Below are 19,026 nucleotides of genomic sequence, written 5' to 3' on the forward strand. Positions count from 1 at the left end.
GGGAGATGCTGGCGATGGTGAGCTCAGTGAAGTGGTGGAGAGTAAAGCTAGACTGCAGTAGGGTAGGGAGAGAACAGGATGCCAGGGAATGGAGACAACAAGGCTACCCAACCCTCTCAGGGAGCTTTGCTAGGATGACCACTCCAGTAGGGTAGGGCTAGCATCTATAGAGTTTAATTAGCAAACCTTAGGAGAGTCCAGGCTTATGGAGCTGAAACAAGGTCCTGATAAACTTCCTAGGGAAAATTACAGGAAATAAAGCTGTGGAAAAAATGTGTTTTGTCAAGGTTGGAGCTAGTAGACTGACAAGGAAACTATCTGGGGTCAGATCATGGAAAGCCAGTGAAAAGCTGGGAAATATTACTCATGTCTGCAGCAAGTGTGTTTCTTCTCAAGCTCACTCATTCAAACCAAATTTACCAAATGGAGGAGGATGCAGAGCCCTTCAGAAAGCACAGGAATCAAATACATACATACATAATCAAAACAAAGCCCTTTACTAAATTGAAGAAAGAACATGTATTATTTAACTAAAGGAAATGCTAACGAATAAACCCCCAAATTTCAGTGGCCTGACACAAAAGTGTATTTCACTCATGACTCAGTCTATTACAAGTTGGGTAATTCTGCTCCATTGCGTAGCTTCACCATCTAGGACAAGTGGCCTTCAAGGCTGATGTGGATAGAAGGGAAAACAGAGAGTGACAAGCAAGATGTACATATTCTGTTGGACAGAATGTAGTCACATGGCCCCATCGAACTGCAAGGAAGGCTGGGAAATGTCTTCTCTGGGCCTTTGAGGAGGAGAGAGATAGTTGCTAGCAGAAGCCATCCCAGAATGATGATCTCTTATAAGGTTATTCCCCACTAGCCTTGAGGGAGTTTTCTCAAAAGGCACACATGTTTAAATTAAAGAAATGAACACTCGCTGAAATGGGCATTATGACCCACAGCTCAGCATCATTAGAAGTCTAAAACCTAGCGTATAATAGGACTCAATACATATCTGTGGATTGATTTAGCTAATGCCTGATAAGTCTTAAACATTAAGAGACAGAGAAAATAATGACAAGAGACTGTTTCCCCCGACAAAGGCAGAAATATTCTGTTTTCCCTCTCTTCCTGAAGTTTTTCCACATCTGGGGCTCCTGGTCTGGAGGCAATGATCAGAAAAAGAAAATTCTTAGAAAAGGAATATTCTCAGTCTGTGCTAAAACTGGCCAACAAAAAAGTCTTGATTTGGTGGATTTGACTTTTCTCTTTTTTTAAAGGGAACATTAAAAGGAACATGGTCTGCAAGGATGGTGATCATAACCAAAGGTGATTCCCATGGCTTCAGAAAGGCTTCAAATCCCCTCAGTGCTTCCTATTGTGGGAAACCTCTTCAAAATATTCAGTTGCATAACTGGAGAAAAGTCACTGGAGGAAAGGCTTAAATGGTCTTATGGGAGGCAAGGGCTTGACTAACATTCCTCCTTAAAAATAAATGATAAAAGCCAGATTTTGCAATTCATTATTTCAACAGGCATTTCTTGAACATTTACTAAATCTGCAAAGCCTTGTATCAGATCCAGTGAAGGATATGAAACCAATAGCCTGGTCCTAACCTTAGAGGTGCTAGTGGGGAAGACAGAAATTTAAATGTCTCACTAGATTGTAAGGGAAAAATTATTCCGAGTAGCGTAGCGTGATGGGAACGTGAGTTGGTAAGGGAGGGATGCTCACCTACCTCAAGTCCTCATGAGCAAAAGCCCAGGGGTGAGCACAGGTTTTGTGAAAGCTTATATGTCAGTGGTTACTCAGCTGCTGAGCTCCACCAGGTCCCATCCGCGTAAATGACTGAGGTCCTGGTCTCACCTGGCAGCACCTGGGAACCATGGCATCCCAGGGACATTCCTGCCCAAATGCTACACTAGGCATGGCTATTAAGGCTTTGGAACCATGAAGCGTATGGGTCCAGAATGTGGACTTTAAGTAAATGCTCCCAGGAGATTGTGATGTTTGGGGCACTAGGAAGGAGGTCTTATACGTCATGCTAAAGAGATTACAGATCATTCTAAAGAGTGGAGAAGTAAATCACAGGCTTTTGAGGAATGGCACAATCCAATCTGCCTGTAGGGGATGGGGTGGGGTGCTAGGAAGAGAGGTTAGGGTGGCACAGAAGTGTGGAGAAAGTCTAAAGGATGAGTCTTTTCCCTGACAACCTTAGATCTACCCCCAATGAGACAGCTCCCTAGATTTCTCCAGCCTCAGACACCTGGGGAGACAAGTGAGGTCACATTCTCATGAATATTCAAGTTTCACTGGCTCTTTAACTCACGCCTATGATGCAGGATCTCAAGTGCTTGCACAGCAGCCTTCTGTTCAAGAACTTGAGGAGTTCCAGGAATATCAGAGGTGTGTGTACTCTCCCTCCAGATTCAGCAGGCCTTACACACCCCACCTGCTGCCATGGTCCCTCCCCAAGCCTCGCCTCTCAGTGCCAGTCTGTACTATGAGAGAATGGAGAGGAATGGTGGCCCTTCTTCTACGTTAATGGGTCTCATAGCCATGTGTTACTTGAACCCTAATGTATAACAATTTGGTGACTAGCTCTTACGTTTTCACTTATGGGCATCTCTTTCTCTTGGGATCCAGACTCACACCCAGGAAGCGGGACTGAAGTCCATGCTCTTCTTGGAATTTTTCCCTCTCTGCTTATGGTTTTGTTCCTGGGCCAAGCCCATCACACCTGATCTCTCTCCCATGTGGATGAATTCTCACTCCAGCAGCCCCACGGAGAAGCCCTTCCAATAGGACACTTCACCTGCTTGTCAGAAATACTGGATTTCTCTTCCCAGTTGAGTCATTAAAGACTTAAGGCACCCAGTGGCTCACCAGTTACACCAAGACATGGCTAGGTCCCCCATCTGTATTAGTCCGCATCATGTGACTATGCTACCTTAGGCATGACATTTTTCTTCACAAGTCTCTCTGGTTCATATTTGTAAAATGCGGGTATTAGGTTGGATAATCCCTTCAGCTGTTAAGAATCTTAATTCTAAGACAAATGAGAAGGCTACTGCAATAGTCCAAGCATAAGGTGATGAGCACCTGAATAGAACATTGTGTTAGTTTGCAAGCTGCTGAAAGCAATATACCCAAATTGGAACTGCTTTTATAAAGGGAATTTAATAAGTTACAAGTTTATAGTTCTAAGGAAGTGAAAATGTCCAAATTAAGGCACCAATAAGAGGTTACTTTCACTCAAGAAAGGCTGATACTGTCCAAAACAGCTGTGTGTCAGTTGGGAAGTCACGTGGTTGACATCTGTTGGTCCTTTGCTCCTGGGTTCGGTTGCTTTCAGCCTCTGTTCTTGTGGGGGTTCCTCACTTTTCTTGTCCAGGGCTGGCTCTTATCTCTTGGCTTCCCTTGGCTCTTTCCAGGTTCTGGCTTCCTTAGCATCTTATGGTGACGTCTGCTGGGCTCCAAGCATCTCCAAACATCCATGTCTCTGTTCTCTGCCCGTCAGTTCTGCTCTGAAGTTTCTGTTGGCTCTCTTGCTGTAGGCTCAAAGTTGTCTGTCCCTCCTGTCATTTCTGGCTCTCTCCAAAATGTTTCCTCTTTTGAAGGTTTACAGTAAAGTAATCAAGACCTACCTGGAAAGGTATTGAGTCACATCTCCATCTAATTAAAGGTCACACCCACAATTGGGTGCATCACATCTCCTGTGGAGATAATCTAATCAAAGTTTTCCAGCCTACACTACTGAGTCAGGGTGAAAAGAAATGGCTGCCCCCACCAGATTGGATCAGGGTTAAAACATGGCTTTTCTGGGTTACAAGCACCATCAAGGGAGATGGAAGGAGGGGCACGTCACTGAATAACAGTAATAGTCAGCATTTATTGAGCCTTTGTTATGTACCAGCCAACCAAATTTAACACTTCAAATATATCATCTAAGTGAAACCTCAGACGTGAATGTATGTAAGTACAAGATAGGAAGCTGCTACTATCCTCATTTTATATGAGAAAGTGAGTGTAAATTTCCTTTGTTCACACAGATACTAAGTAGCTAAATTGGGATCTGAATCTGAGTCTGGCTCCAGAGCCTTACTGGTTATTTAAAAAAAAATTTATTTTTAATTGTGGTAAAATATATACAGTATAAATTCATTTTAACCTTTTTTAAGTGAACAATTTTGTGACATTAGTTACATTGACAGTTTTGTGCAACTTTTACCACTATTTCCAGACCATTTTCATCCTACCAAATTGAAATTCATACATGTAGTAGTTAGGTTCAGGTGTCAACTTGACCAGGTGAAGGTGCCTATTGCTGTGGCCATGAGCCAATGGCATGTGAACCTCATCTATTTCTGATTACATCTGCAGTCGGCTAGGAGGCATGCCTGCTGCAATGAATAATGTTTGATTTAATTGGCTGGTGCTTAAATGAGAGAGTTCAGCGTAGCTCAGCATACCTCATCTTGGCACTTGCAGCTCAGCCCAGGCCTTTGGAAATGCAGAAAGGAATCACCCCGGGGAAAATTGTTGGAACCCAGAGGCATGAAGAGAAGGCCAACAGAGACCACCCTGTGCCTTTGCACGTAAGAAAGAACCTCAGTCAAAAGTTAGCTGCCTTTCCTCTGAACAACTATACATTAACTAAATAAATCCCCTTTTATTGAAAGCCAGTCCATCTCTGATGTGTTGCATTCTGGCAGCTAGCAAACTAGAACAATACCCGTTGCAATAACTGCCCATTCCCTGTCCATCCATCCCTCATAACCACTATTCTACTTTCCATCTTTATAAATCTGCTATTCCAAGTGTTTCATTTTGTGTGAGAGAAATCATACTCTATTTGTCCTTTCATGTATGCTTTATTTCACTCAGCATGATGTCTTCAAGGTTCATTCAGGTGATTACATGTACCTGCATTTCATTTCTTTTTATGGTTGAATAATATTCCATTGTATGCATCCACCACATTTTGGTTATCCATTCAGCTATTGATGAACACTTGGGTTGTGTGCTGGTTTGAAATTGTTATGTACCCCAGGAAAGACTTGTTCTTCTAATCCTGATTCAATATTGTAGGTGGGACCCTTTATATTGTTTCCATGAAGATATCATCCACTCAATTGTGGGTGTGATCTTTCAATTAAATTTAGCTGTGATTCCACCCATTTGAGTTGTGGTTGGATTAGTTTACTGGAGTCCTTCACAAGGGGAAATATTTTGGAGAAAATTCAGAGTTGATAGAGCCAACATGAGACTCTAATGTTTGAAAATGCAGAAAGAAAATACCCCCAGGTAAGCTGTTTGAAACCAGAAGCCAGAGAACCAACAGATGCCAGCCATGTACCTTCCCAGCAGACAGGGGTGTTCTGGACCCATTAGCCTTTCTGGAGTCAAGATGTCTTTCCCTGGATGCCTTAGTGTGGACATTTTTATGGCCTTAGAACTATAAGCTTGTAGTCTTATACATTCCCTTTATAAAAGCTGTTCTTTTTTTTTTTTTAATTAATTAAAAAAAGAATTAACAAAACAATTAGAAATCATTCCAATCTACATGTACAATCAGTAATTCTTAATAACATCACATAGTTGCATATTCATCATTTCTTAGTACATTTGCATCGATTTAGAAAAAGAAATAAAAAGACAACAGAATAAGAATTAAAACAATAATAGAAAGAAAAAAAAACCAAAAAAAACAAAAACAAAAAACCTATACCTCACATGCAGCTTCATTCAGTGTTTTAACATAATTGCATTACAATTGGGTAGTATTGTGCTGTCCATTTCTGAGTTTTTATATCCAGTCCCGTTGTACAGTCTGTATCCCTTCAGCTCCAATTATCCCTTCTCTCTTTTTTTTTTTTTTTAATTAACGGAAAAAAAGAAATTAACCCAACATTTAGAGATCATACCATTCTACATATGCAATCATTAATTCTTAACATCATCACATAGATGCATGATCATCATTTCTTAGTACATTTGCATTGGTTTAGAAGAACTAGCAACATAACCGAAAAAGATATAGAATGTTAATATAGAGAAAAAAATAAAAGTAATAATAGTAAAATCAAAACAAAACAAAACAAAACAAAAACCTATAGCTCAGATGCAGCTTCATTCAGTGTTTTAACATGATTACTTTACAATTAGGTATTATTGTGTTGTCCATTTTTGAGTTTTTGTATCTAGTCCTGTTGCACAGTCTGTATCCCTTCAGCTTCAATTACCCATTGTCTTACCCTGTTTCTAACTCCTGCTGAACTCTGTTACCAATGACATATTTCAAGTTTATTCTCGAATGTCCGTTCACATCAGTGGGACCATACAGTATTTGTCCTTTAGTTTTTGGCTGGATTCACTCAGCATAATATTCTCTAGGTCCATCCATGTTATTACATGGTTCATAAGTTTATCTTGTCTTAAAGCTGAATAATATTCCATCGTATGTATATACCACAGTTTGTTTAGCCACTCGTCTGTTGATGGAGATTTTGGCTGTTTCCATCTCTTTGCAATTGTAAATAATGCTGCTATAAACATTGGTGTGCAAATGTCCGTTTGTGTCTTTGCCCTTAAGTCCTTTGAGTAGATACCTAGCAATGGTATTGCTGGGTCGTATGGCAATTCTATATTCAGCTTTTTGAGGAACCGCCAAACTGCCTTCCACAGTGGTTGCACCCTTTGACATTCCCACCAACAGTGGATAAGTGTGCCTCTTTCTCCGCATCCTCTCCAGCACTTGTCATTTTCTGTTTTGTTGATAATGGCCATTCTGGTGGGTGTGAGATGATATCTCCCTGTGGTTTTGATTTGCATTTCTCTAATGGCCAGGGACATTGAGCATCTCTTCATGTGCCTCTTGGCCATCCGTATTTCCTCTTCGGAGAGGTGTCTGTTCAAGTCTTTTTCCCATTTTGTAATTGGGTTGGCTGTCTTTTTGTTGTTGAGATGAACAATCTCTTTATAAATTCTGGATACTAGACCTTTATCTGATATATCATTTCCAAATATTGTCTCCCATTGTGAAGGCTGTCTTTCTACTTTCTTGATGAAGTTCTTTGATGCACAAAAGTGTTTAATTTTGAGGAGTTCCCATTTATTTATTTCCTTCTTCAGTGCTCTTGCTTTAGGTTTAAGGTCCATAAAACCACCTCCAGTTGTAAGATCCATAAGATATCTCCCAACATTTTCCTCTAACTGTTTTATGGTCTTAGACCTAATGTTTAGATCTTTGATCCATTTTGAGTTAACTTTTGTATAGGGTGTGAGAGATGGGTCTTCTTTCATTCTTTTGCATATGGATATCCAGTTCTCTAGGCACCATTTATTGAAGAGACTGCTCTGTCCCAGGTGAGTTGGCTTGACTGCCTTATCAAAGATCAAATGTCCATAGATGAGAGGGTCTATATCTGAGCACTCTATTCGATTCCATTGGTCGATATATCTATCTTTATGCCAATACCATGCTGTTTTGACCACTGTGGCTTCATAATATGCCTTAAAGTCAGGCAGCGCGAGACCTCCAGCTTCGTTTTTTTTCCTCAAGATGTTTTTAGCAATTTGTGGCACCCTGCCCTTCCAGATAAATTTGCTTATTGGTTTTTCTAATTCTTAAAAATAAGTTGTTGGGATTTTGATTGGTATTGCATTGAATCTGTAAATCAATTTAGGTAGGATTGACATCTTAACTATATTTAGTCTTCCAATCCATGAACACGGTATGCCCTTCCATCTATTTAGGTCTTCTGTGATTTCTTTTAGCAGTTTTTTGTAGTTTTCTTTATATAGGTTTTTTGTCTCTTTAGTTAAATTTATTCCTAGGTATTTTATTCTTTTAGTTGCAATTGTAAATGGGATTCGTTTCTTGATTTCCCCCTCAGCTTGTTCATTACTAGTGTATAGAAATGCTACAGATTTTTGAATGTTGATCTTGTAACCTGCTACTTTGCTGTACTCATTTATTAGCTCTAGTAGTTTTGTTGTGGATTTTTCCGGGTTTTCGACGTATAGTATCATATCGTCTGCAAACAGTGATAGTTTTACTTCTTCCTTTCCAATTTTGATGCCTTGTATTTCTTTTTCTTGTCTAATTGCTCTGGCTAGAACCTCCAACACAATGTTGAATAATAGTGGTGATAGTGGACATCCTTGTCTTGTTCCTGATCTTAGGGGGAAAGTTTTCAATTTTTCCCCATTGAGGATGATATTAGCTGTGGGTTTTTCATATATTCCCTCTATCATTTTAAGGAAGTTCCCTTGTATTCCTATCTTTTGAAGTGTTTTCAACAGGAAAGGATGTTGAATCTTGTCGAATGCCTTCTCTGCATCAATTGAGATGATCATGTGATTTTTCTGCTTTGATTTGTTGATATGGTGTATTACATTAATTGATTTTCTTATGTTGAACCATCCTTGCATACCTGGGATGAATCCTACTTGGTCATGATGTATAATTCTTTTAATGTGTTGTTGGATACGATTTGCTAGAATTTTATTGAGGATTTTTGCATCTGTATTCATTAGAGAGATTGGTCTGTAGTTTTCTTTTTTTGTAATATCTTTGCCTGGTTTTGGTATGAGGGTGATGTTGGCTTCATAGAATGAATTAGGTAGTTTTCCCTCCACTTCGATTTTTTTGAAGAGTTTGAAGAGAATTGGTACTAATTCTTTCTGGAACGTTTGGTAGAATTCACATGTGAAGCCATCTGGTCCTGGACTTTTCTTTTTAGGAAGCTTTTGAATGACTAATTCAATTTCTTTACTTGTGATTGGTTTGTTGAGGTCATCTATGTCTTCTTGATTCAAAGTTGGTTGTTCATGTCTTTCCAGGAACCCGTCCATTTCATCTAAATTGTTGTATTTATTAGCGTAAAGTTGTTCATAGTATCCTGTTATTACCTCCTTTATTTCTGTGAGGTCAGTAGTTATGTCTCCTCCTCCATTTCTGATCTTATTTATTTGCATCCTCTCTCTTCTTCTTTTTGTCAATCTTGATAGGGGCCCATCAATCTTATTGATTTTCTCATAGAACCAACTTCTGGTCTTATTGATTTTCTCTACTGTTTTCATATTTTCAATTTCATTTATTTCTGCTCTGATCTTTGTTATTTCTTTCCTTTTGCTTGCTTTGGGATTAGTTTGCTGTTCTTTCTCCAGTTCTTCCAATTGAACAGTTAATTCCTGCATTTTTGCCTTTACTTCTTTTCTGATATAGGCATTTAGGGCAATAAATTTCCCTCTTAGCACTGCCTTTGCTGCATCCCATAAGTTTTGATATGTTGTGTTTTCATTTTCATTTGCCTCGAGGTATTTACTAATTTCTCTTGCAATTTCTTCTTTGACCCACTCGTTGTTTAAGAGTGTGTTGTTGAGCCTCCAGGTATTTGTGAATTTTCTGGCATTCTGCCTATTATTGATTTCCAACTTCATTCCTTTATGACCCGAGAAAGTGTTGTGTATGATTTCAATCTTTTTAAATTTGTTAAGACTTGCTTTGTGACCCAGCATATGGTTTATCTTTGAGAATGATCCATGAGCACTTGAGAAAAAGGTGTATCCTGCTGTTGTGGGATGTAATGTCCTATAAATGTCTATTAAGTCTAGCTCATTTATAGTAATATTCAGATTCTCTATTTCTTTATTGATCCTCTGTCTAGATGTTCTGTCCATTGATGAGAGTGGGGAATTGAAGTCTCCAACTATTATGGTATTTGTGTCTATTTCCCTTTTCAGTGTTTGCAGTGTATTCCTCACGTATTTTGGGGCATTCTGGTTCGGTGCATAAATATTTATGATTGTTATGTCTTCCTGTTTAATTGTTCCTTTTATTAGTATATATTGTCCTTCTTTGTCTCTTTTAACTGTTTTACATTTGAAGTCTAACTTGTTGGATATTAGTATAGCCACTACTGCTATTTTCTGGTTGTTATTTGCATGAAATATCTTTTCCCAACCTTTCACTTTCAACCTATGTTTATCTTTGGGTCTAAGATGTGTTTCCTGTAGACAGCATATAGAAGGATCCTGTTTTTTAATCCATTCTGCCAATCTATGTCTTTTGATTGGGGAATTCAGTCCATTAACATTTAGTGTTATTACTGTTTGGATAATATTTTCCTCTAACATTTTGCCTTTTGTATTATATATATATCATATCTGACTTTCCTTCTTTCTACACTCTTCTCCATACCTCTCTCTTCTGTCTTTTTGGTTCTGACTCTAGTGCTCCCTTTAGTATTTCTTGCAGAGCTCGTCTCTTGGTCACAAATTCTCTCAGTGACTTTTTGTCTGAGAATGTTTTAATTTCTCCCTCATTTTTGAAGGACAATTTTGCTGGATATAGGAGTCTTGGTTGGCAGTTTTTCTCTTTTAGTAATTTAAATATATCATCCCACTGTCTTCTAGCCTCCATGGTTTCTGCTGAGAAATCTACACATAGCCTTATTGGGTTTCCCTTGTATGTGATGGATTGTTTTTCTCTTGCTGCTTTCAAGATCTTCTCTTTCTCTTTGACCTCTGACATTCTAACTAGTAAGTGTCTTGGAGAACGCCTATTTGGGTCTAATCTCTTTGGGGTGCGCTGCACTTCTTGGATCTGTAATTTTAGGTCTTTCATAAGAGTTGGGAAATTTTCAGTGATAATTTCTTCCATTAGTTTTTCTCCTCCTTTTCCCTTCTCTTCTCCTTCTGGGACACCCACAACACGTATATTTGTGCGGTTCATATTGTCCTTGAGTTCCCTGATACCCTGTTCAAATTTTTCCATTCTTTTCCCGATAGTTTCTGTTTGTTTTTGGAATTCAGATGTTCCATCCTCCAAATCACTAATTCTATCTTCTGTCTCTTTGAATCTATCATTGTAGGTATCCATTGTTTTTTCTATCTTTTCTACTTTGTCCTTCACTTCCATAAGTTCTGTGATTTGCTTTTTCAGTTTTTCTATTTCTTCTTTATGTTCAGCCCATGTCTTCTTCATGTCCTCCCTCAATTTATCGATTTCGTTTTTGAAGAGGTTTTCCATTTCTCTTCGTATATTCAGGATTAGTTGTCTCAGCTCCTGTATCTCATTTGAACTATTAGTTTGTTCCTTTGACTGGGCCATATTTTCAATTATTTGAGCGTGATCCGTTATCTTCTGTTGGTGTCTGCGCATTTAGACAGATTTCCCTGGGTATTGGATCCAAAAGTTTGGAAGATTTTTCTGTGAAATCTCTGGGTTCTGTTTTTCTTATCCTGCCCGGTAGGTGGCGCTCGTGGCACACGTTTGTCTGCGGGTCCCACCAGTAAAAGGTGCTGTGGGACCTTAAACTTTGGAAAACTCTCGCCGTCCTGGGGGTTCGCTAGCCGAAGCGGCTTGAGCCGGCCCGGGGTCCGAACGCAGGGAGGGTTGCTGGTCGCCGCAGCCAGGGAAAGAGCCCGTCCGAATTTCCTAGTCGGCCCTGGGCAACAAGCGTGGCGGGAGGGCGCCAGCGGCAGCGGCCCGCCCGAGAGAGTGCACGTTCCCCGGGAGTCACGGGTTTGGAAGGGGCCTCCCGCACCCGTCACCGTTCTCCGCGGCCTGGGGGTTTCCGATCCAATTCTCTCAGTTGGTCCGGGGGCTGCGCGTGGTGTGGGCGCCAGCTGCCTTGGTTTCAGGGAACCACCTCTCCAATTCTCCCAGCCGGCCCAGGAAGGGGGAAGGGAGTAACTCCGGCCGCTTGCCACCCCGCCCAGTAAGGCCCGCGCGCCTCGGCGATCTCACCCGAGCTGCTTCTCTCAGCCAGCCAGCCGTTCCAGGATGGGGTACGCTGTCTTTTTTTATCTCTGTTGTGGCTTTGGGCGCTTTCTGTATCGTTTCTACTCCCCTAGTAGGTGTCCTGGAGAAGAAACTAAGATCCGCGCGTCTTACTAAGCCACCATCTTCCAGGAAGTCCTCTTTTTTTTTTTTTTTTTTTTTGTATGTTGCATTCTGGCAGCTTTAGCAACTGAAACAGGTTGCTTCCACCTTTTGACTATTGTGACTTATTCTGTGATAAACATTTATGTACAAATATCTGTCCAAGTCCCAGCTTTCAGTTCTTTGGGGTATATACCTAGCAGCGGAATCACCAGGTCATTTGATAATTCTATGTTTATCTTTCTGAGTAACAGCTAAACTACCATATCAACTGCACCAAAGGCTCTCCTTTCTCTATGTCCTTGACGACACTTGTTATTTTCTGTTTTTTGTTTCTTTTTCATAATAGCTATGGTAGTGGGTGTAAAGTGGTATTGCAATATAGTTTTAATTTGCATTTCTTTAATGTCTAATAATTTAGAGTGTCTTTTCATCAGAGCCATACTCTTCCTTATTATGCCACCCAGCCTCTTTAGAAGACTTTGATAACAATTGAAAGAAAGCATTGGATCCTTGAAAGAGAAGGTAGGTCTGTGGCATGAGGGAAGTTCAGAAAGGACAGGCACTTTGGTGAAGTCTGTCTTTCCCTAACTGTGCTGGTTTGAAACTGTTATGTACCACAGAAAAGCTATGTCTTTAATCCTAATTCAACTTTGTGGGAGAAGACCTATTGTTTGTGTAGAATCTTTTGATTAGGTTGTTTCACTGGAGATGCAACTCACCCAGTTGTGGGTAGGGCCTTTTGATTAGATTATTTCCACGGAGGTGTGGCCCCATCCATTCAAGGTGGGTCTTAATTAGTTTATTAGAGTCCTATAAGAGGATATTTTGGAGAAAGCACAGATACTTGGAAAGTTGATGCAGAGAGCAAAACAGATGTTTGGAGATTCAGAAGAAAAGTCCCCAAGCAGGAGCCAGAAGAACCCACAGGAGATGAGAGAGCCATTTTGTAACCAACTTTGCAGGGCCAGCAGATGTCACCACGTGTTGTCCCATGTGACAGAGAAACCTGGATGCTGGCTTTCCTCCGAGAAGGGAACCTCTTGTTGGTGCCTTAATTTGGACATTTTCATGGCCTTAAGAATTTTAACTTCTAACTTAATAAATCCCCTTTATAAAAGACAATTCTTTTCTGCTATATTGAAATCCAGAAGCTTGAGCAAACAAAAACACTAACTCACAATTCAGTCCAACTGATTTCTCTCTCCCTTTCTGTCTATATATTTATCTATCATCTAACCACCTAATTATCCATCCACCTCTCCACCCCTTGCCTTCTTCAGAAAAGAGCTGGAGGAAATTTAGGGGAAACAGAGAAGAAAAACTTTAAAATAAGGATGAAAGAATAGAAGCCACATAATTAAAGGGAGGAGATTAGTGTAAAGCTGATGCAAATAGGCTTAATTCTGAACATCTTGACTTCCAAGATATAAAAGAAACAGTGAGTTACATAGTTTGCATTGACTAGTAAAAGGAAGCACAACCATCTGTCGGCAGAGACAAACTTTCCCACTACCAAGCCCTAAAACAGCTAACACATGAGACTTTCTTTATTAGAGGGAAATTAAATAATGTAAGCATAGGATCTTCAAACAGACAGGAGTCCCAATAAAAGCAGAGCACATAATATTGAATCTTCATTATCCCTGTAGGACTCCAGGATAATGTAATCTGGACGTGCTCTCTTTAGGGTAGTTTCTGGAGTTCTGGATTGGCGAGGTCCAGCAATGTGTGACTACTGCTCCCCTACAGTTCCATACAATGTCACCTTTGCCTTAGCTTTGGCTTCTTCATTCTTTCCATCTCAGGAAAGAAAAATAAAAGGCAGAATCTATTGGATAATGTCAGAGAGGGTGGAGGAAACAAGAAGGTAAGCATTCCGAGGAGATGTCACCAAGTGGGGTAGGGACAGGGATGAAAGGAGTGAATGAGTGAAAGAGCTTTCAGTGGCTTTTAATTGGCTTCACATGCCAATCCCATCACTACTAGTTGTGTGGCCCTGGAAAAGTCAAGATAATATATTTCAAGCCAAGGATATCAATTCTGTTCCTGGCTTCTCTGAGCCTGGGAAGAGCTGTGAAGATCTGAGCAGAGAAGAGAGATGTGTTGAAAGGCACAAAGCAAAACTTCATCCCGCAGTTGGTAGTTATCTTCCCAAGTCTCTTCTAAAAACAAAGCATCTCTGCACCACGGAGCAGAATGAAAGGGAGGTGCAGGTAATATTTACTTCCATATGGTAAAATGTTTGCTTCTGGATATTGCTTTATAAGATATTGCAACATGACAGGGGACAGTTGTTCATAACCAAAAATGGTACTATTATCCAGTCACATGTGACCTGCCCACAGGGTCCCAGGTCAGAGATCAGCCACTGGCAGGTATCAGGGGGTCTTTCTGAAAGTTGACTTGATTCACATTTTGGGGGGATCCTTTTCGTGCAATGTGGCAGATTTCTAGCTGTCACCCTTGCTTTTCCTCCTGGCATTTCTACTGATGAAAACCATTATTCCAGCCATCCTGGCTGACTATGTGGATTCCTGCTCTGCTCTTCTATAAGACGTCATCCTGTTCTGGGGTTCACTGCTGATGGTGTGTGTGCCAGTTATTCTTTTTTGCATTGTTACTATCGTTGGCCTAATCTGGCCTTTGCAACTAGTGCTTCCCACCCCCTTGCTCATGCCATGGCATGCAGAGAAATTGACATTATTCACCACGTTGGGCTTATCAAGGGTAGGGACAAATGGCTCTGGCCACTCAGACCACTGCTGGGCTGCCCTGGGGAGTGGGAGGATCCAGTTTGTTGACACTTGTAATCCAGTCTAGGCACTTCAGTTGGGAAGCCTGGCTCTGGCATACCAAAGTAGCCGCTTAGTTTTCCCCCAGTCTCCAAATTCTTCCTTCCATCCACATTGCACCCTTTGTTCAGGCTAGTTTCCCCAAATTCAGCATTTCATTATGTTGCTTTGCTGCTCCCATCAAAAGCCATGGCTCCCCACCACCTGCTGGAGTTTTAATGATCTTGACCTCTCATTCAAGACTAGCCACAATCATGTCTTGATTTGTCTTTCTAGGTTTTATTTCCCAGGGTTTTCTGAACTCCATCACCTGCCTCCATCCCCACGCCAAGTCTGCCTCTACCTTTGTTATGACTCTCTCTTGCCAGGCCTACTCTTAAACCCTGTCATTCTCACCTACCCTTTATGACCTAGATCAAAGCATGGTGCCTACATGAGGCTTTCCTACAGCTGGCTCCTAAAGGTAATAGACTGGGTTCTTATTTTAGCCTTTTATCCAACTTTGTGGCCATGCTTCCTGAACTCCAACTATTCTCTCAACAGTTTTAGGCACTTCTAAATTGTCAAATAAATTCAAGAGATGCTGCGGTCTCTATTTCTCCATTGGAAATATAAAATACACATATGCTTAAAAATAATATATTTACTTTGTTTTAAACCCAAGTTACTTGAATTTACTTCACCAGGCACTTATTAACTTGCCATGGACTTTGTTCTAAAGCACACTCTTTGGGAAACCCAGCTGAGGCCTTGAAAGCAGTATTAAAAATAGGCTCTAGTCTCAAATTTATCCAGTTTTTAAAAATTTCCACGTGATGAAGACTAATTAAATCTGATCACACTACCAGGCAATCTGACCTTTCTATAAACAGTCTATTTCCCAGCCATGCTCTATACTGAATGAGAAAAGGAATAGTGGTAATACTCTTTCCTGCATTCTTACTTTCTCACCTTCAGCTATGTAATTGGAAGCATTGCAGCAGGCTGCTAGGATTAAAATTTGAGTAGTCGCCTCAAATAATGATAATAGTATGATAGTAGTGATAATAGTAATAGCCAATAATGCGCCCCTAGAATGTGCCAACACATTGCAAGCCCTTTCACAACTCTTTCAATTCTCACATCAGCACTATCAGGTACTTATTTTTATCCCTATTTTACAGATGAGGAAACCAAGGCAGAGAGAGATGACATAACTTGTCCAAGGTCATACACCAAGGGAATAGCAAAGCCGATATTTGAACTCAGGCAATCTTCAGAGTTTTGAACCTGAGCACCCTACTAAGCTACTTCCTTAACAAAAACAAAGCCCTTTGCTGCCTCACACAGTGAGTTTGGAACTTTTTGAGGTACATGGGTTAAAATGACAGTGATGGGTGGACCTGATGCCTTGTTTATGAAATTCTGCCTAAATTGTAACCAATGACTGTGGTCAGAAGCCCAGTTTCTCTTTTTCCCACTTAGGTATTTTTATCTCCATAATTCATTTAGAAGATCATGTTGTCCCTATTCTTTGTTCTGTGAGTCTTGGCCTTTAACCAAAACAATCAAATTCTGAACTAGGAATTCTTCCCTCATCACCCCACTGCAAGGGGAGTGCTCACTTTCCTGAGTTCCTTTGGTGTTTATTGCATCTTCTACTCATCTGAGTGTATATTCTGTTTTGGCAATTAATTATCTTGTCGTGTGACTGGGTCTTATCGTTCCAACTATGTCTTGTCACTTAGAGTTCCCTGGCAGTGTCAAGCTCTGAGAGGTGTTGAGTGTCTGTTGACTGATTTATTACTTCTAAATGCTGGAGTCATTTGATGATTGCTCTGGACACCATCCATTTGCCCACTAGACCTGTTCTCTGCCTTTCCCCACCCAGCTCTGTCCATTAGGAGCTGTCCTAAGTGGACTCATCCACCCCCTCCCTTGCATTCTGGATCCCCATTGGGTGTGGTCAATGGGAGCAGGAGATGAGAGAGTGGGAGGGGAGAAGGGTGTGGTCTTTATTCCCCTGGCTTCCTCTCTGCCAAGCTATGGATTTTCACACTAAGCCCCTGAATCTGGCTGCCATCTTGCAACTTCCACACTTCACTGAAGAGTAACTAACCATCAGCTACATGCCCAACATAGAGCTGTAGAGCTAAGCAGAAACAACTACAACATAATTCTACTTTGCGAAAGTGGGCAAAAGAGCCCACTCCTTTTCTGGCTAGGGGAGGGACAGCACCATAAACTGTGGCTGGTCAAGGACAGCACCTGCCACGGGAGATTCCCAGCTGGCACTATGAGGTAGACGAACACATGCCTGAATCTCACAGTTGTTGGCATGTTGTCCAAAGTTTTGTCCATTGGGAGGAAATCCCCATGAGGCCCTGTATCACTGCAGCAGCCTATTTCTGGCCAGTTCGACCTTTTTACCCTTTATGTTATGGGCTGAGAATTTCCTTAGGTGCCCGACTCTCTACTGCCTCATTTTGAGTTAGCCACCAGTCATAATCTATCCAACTAGATTATTATTTGATTATTATTTTGTTTAAACAACTTTATTGCGATATAGTTCACATACCACATAATTCACCTAAAGTATACAATTTAATGCTTTTTATTATACTCATAGGGTTGTACAGCCAACATTACAGTCTAATTTTAGAACATTTTCATCCCTTCCTAAAAGAAATCCATTAGGAGGCACTCCTCATTCCTCCCTCTTTCAGCCCTGGAAGTAGTAATCAACTTCAGTCTTTATGGACTTGCCAATTCTGGACATTTCATATAAATGGAATCATTCAGTTTGTGGCCTTTTGTGACTGGCTTCTTTCACTCAGCATAATGTTTTCAAGGTGCATTTATTTTGTAGCATGGATCAGAGCTTCATTCCTTTTTATGGCTGAATAATATCCCATTGTATGGATATACCATATTTTCTTTATCCCTTTATCAGTTGATGGACATTTGGATTGTTTCTACTTTGGGGCTATTATAAATAACACTGCTAGAGATACTCATGTAAAAGTTTCTATGTGGACATATGTTTTCATTTCTCTTGGGTATATACCTAGGAGTAGAATTATTGGGTCTTGTGCTAATTCTATGTTTAACCTCTTGAGGAACTAATTGCCAAACTTTTTCCAAAAGTGGCTGTACCATTACTGTACTGGTTTACTAATGCTGTCAAAATGCAATATACCAGAAATGGGCTGGCTTTTATAAAGAGAATTTATTAAGTTACAAGTTTATAGTTCTAAGGCAATGAAAACATCCAAACTAAGGCATCCAGGTTTCCTAAATATCATCCTACTATTAACATTTTACATTGGTGTAGAACATTTGTTAACAATTGACAAAAGCACAGTTTTATAATGGTACTATTAACAAAAATTGTACTATTAAACTAATCCCATAGTTTAACTTGGGATTCACTGTTTATGTAATGCAGTTCCATGGATTTTTAAAAAATATTTTATTCTGTTACCACATAGATAATCTAATATTTCCCCTCTTAACCACATTCAGATACATTTCAGTGCTGTTAATTGTGTTCACAATGTTGTGCCACCATCCCCATCATCTATTACCAAGACATTTCTTTCCATCATTCCAAATAGGAATCCTGTATATTTGTTTTTAAATATTTTTTATTGTGAAATATAATGTATATACAAAAAGCAATAAATTTCAAAGTACATTGTAACAAGTAGTTATAGGACAGATTTCAGAGTTTGGTATGGGTTACAGTTCCACAATTTTAAGTGTTTCCTTCTAGCTGTTCTAAGACACTGGAGAGTAAAAGAAATATCAATATAATGAATCGGCAGTCATACTCGTTTGTTAAATCCTATCTTCTCTGTTATAACTTCTTCTCCTTTGATCTTTCTTTAGAGGTATTTGGGCTATACCCATTCCAAATTTTTCATTTTGGAAAGAGCTGTTGATAGTATGGCATAGGGGAATGGAACTAGTTGATGTCTTGGAGAGGCTGGCCTCTGCATTTCAGGACTTATCTGGCCTAGGAATCCATTTGGAGATGGTAGGTTTCTGAAAGTAATCTTAGTAAGTGAGACTTTTGCAGAATCTCAGATAGAGCCCTAAGTGTTCTTTGGAGTTAAAAGGAATGGTTTTGATTGGGGTTTGGCAAATTGTAATTAGCAATGTCTAGCTGAAGCTTGCGTAACAATAGCATCCAGAATAGCCTCTCAACTCTATTTGAACTTTCTTGGCCACTGATACCTTATTTTGTTACATTTCTTTTCCCCCTTTTCATCCAGAAGGCAGTGTCAATCCCACAGTGCCAGTGCCAGGCTCATCCCTGGCAGTCATTTCCCACATTGGCAAGGAGACATTCACTCCTGGATGTCA

The sequence above is a fragment of the Tamandua tetradactyla genome, chromosome 9 (assembly GCF_023851605.1).
Source record: "Tamandua tetradactyla isolate mTamTet1 chromosome 9, mTamTet1.pri, whole genome shotgun sequence".
In the NCBI taxonomy this organism is placed as follows: Eukaryota; Metazoa; Chordata; class Mammalia; order Pilosa; family Myrmecophagidae; genus Tamandua; species Tamandua tetradactyla.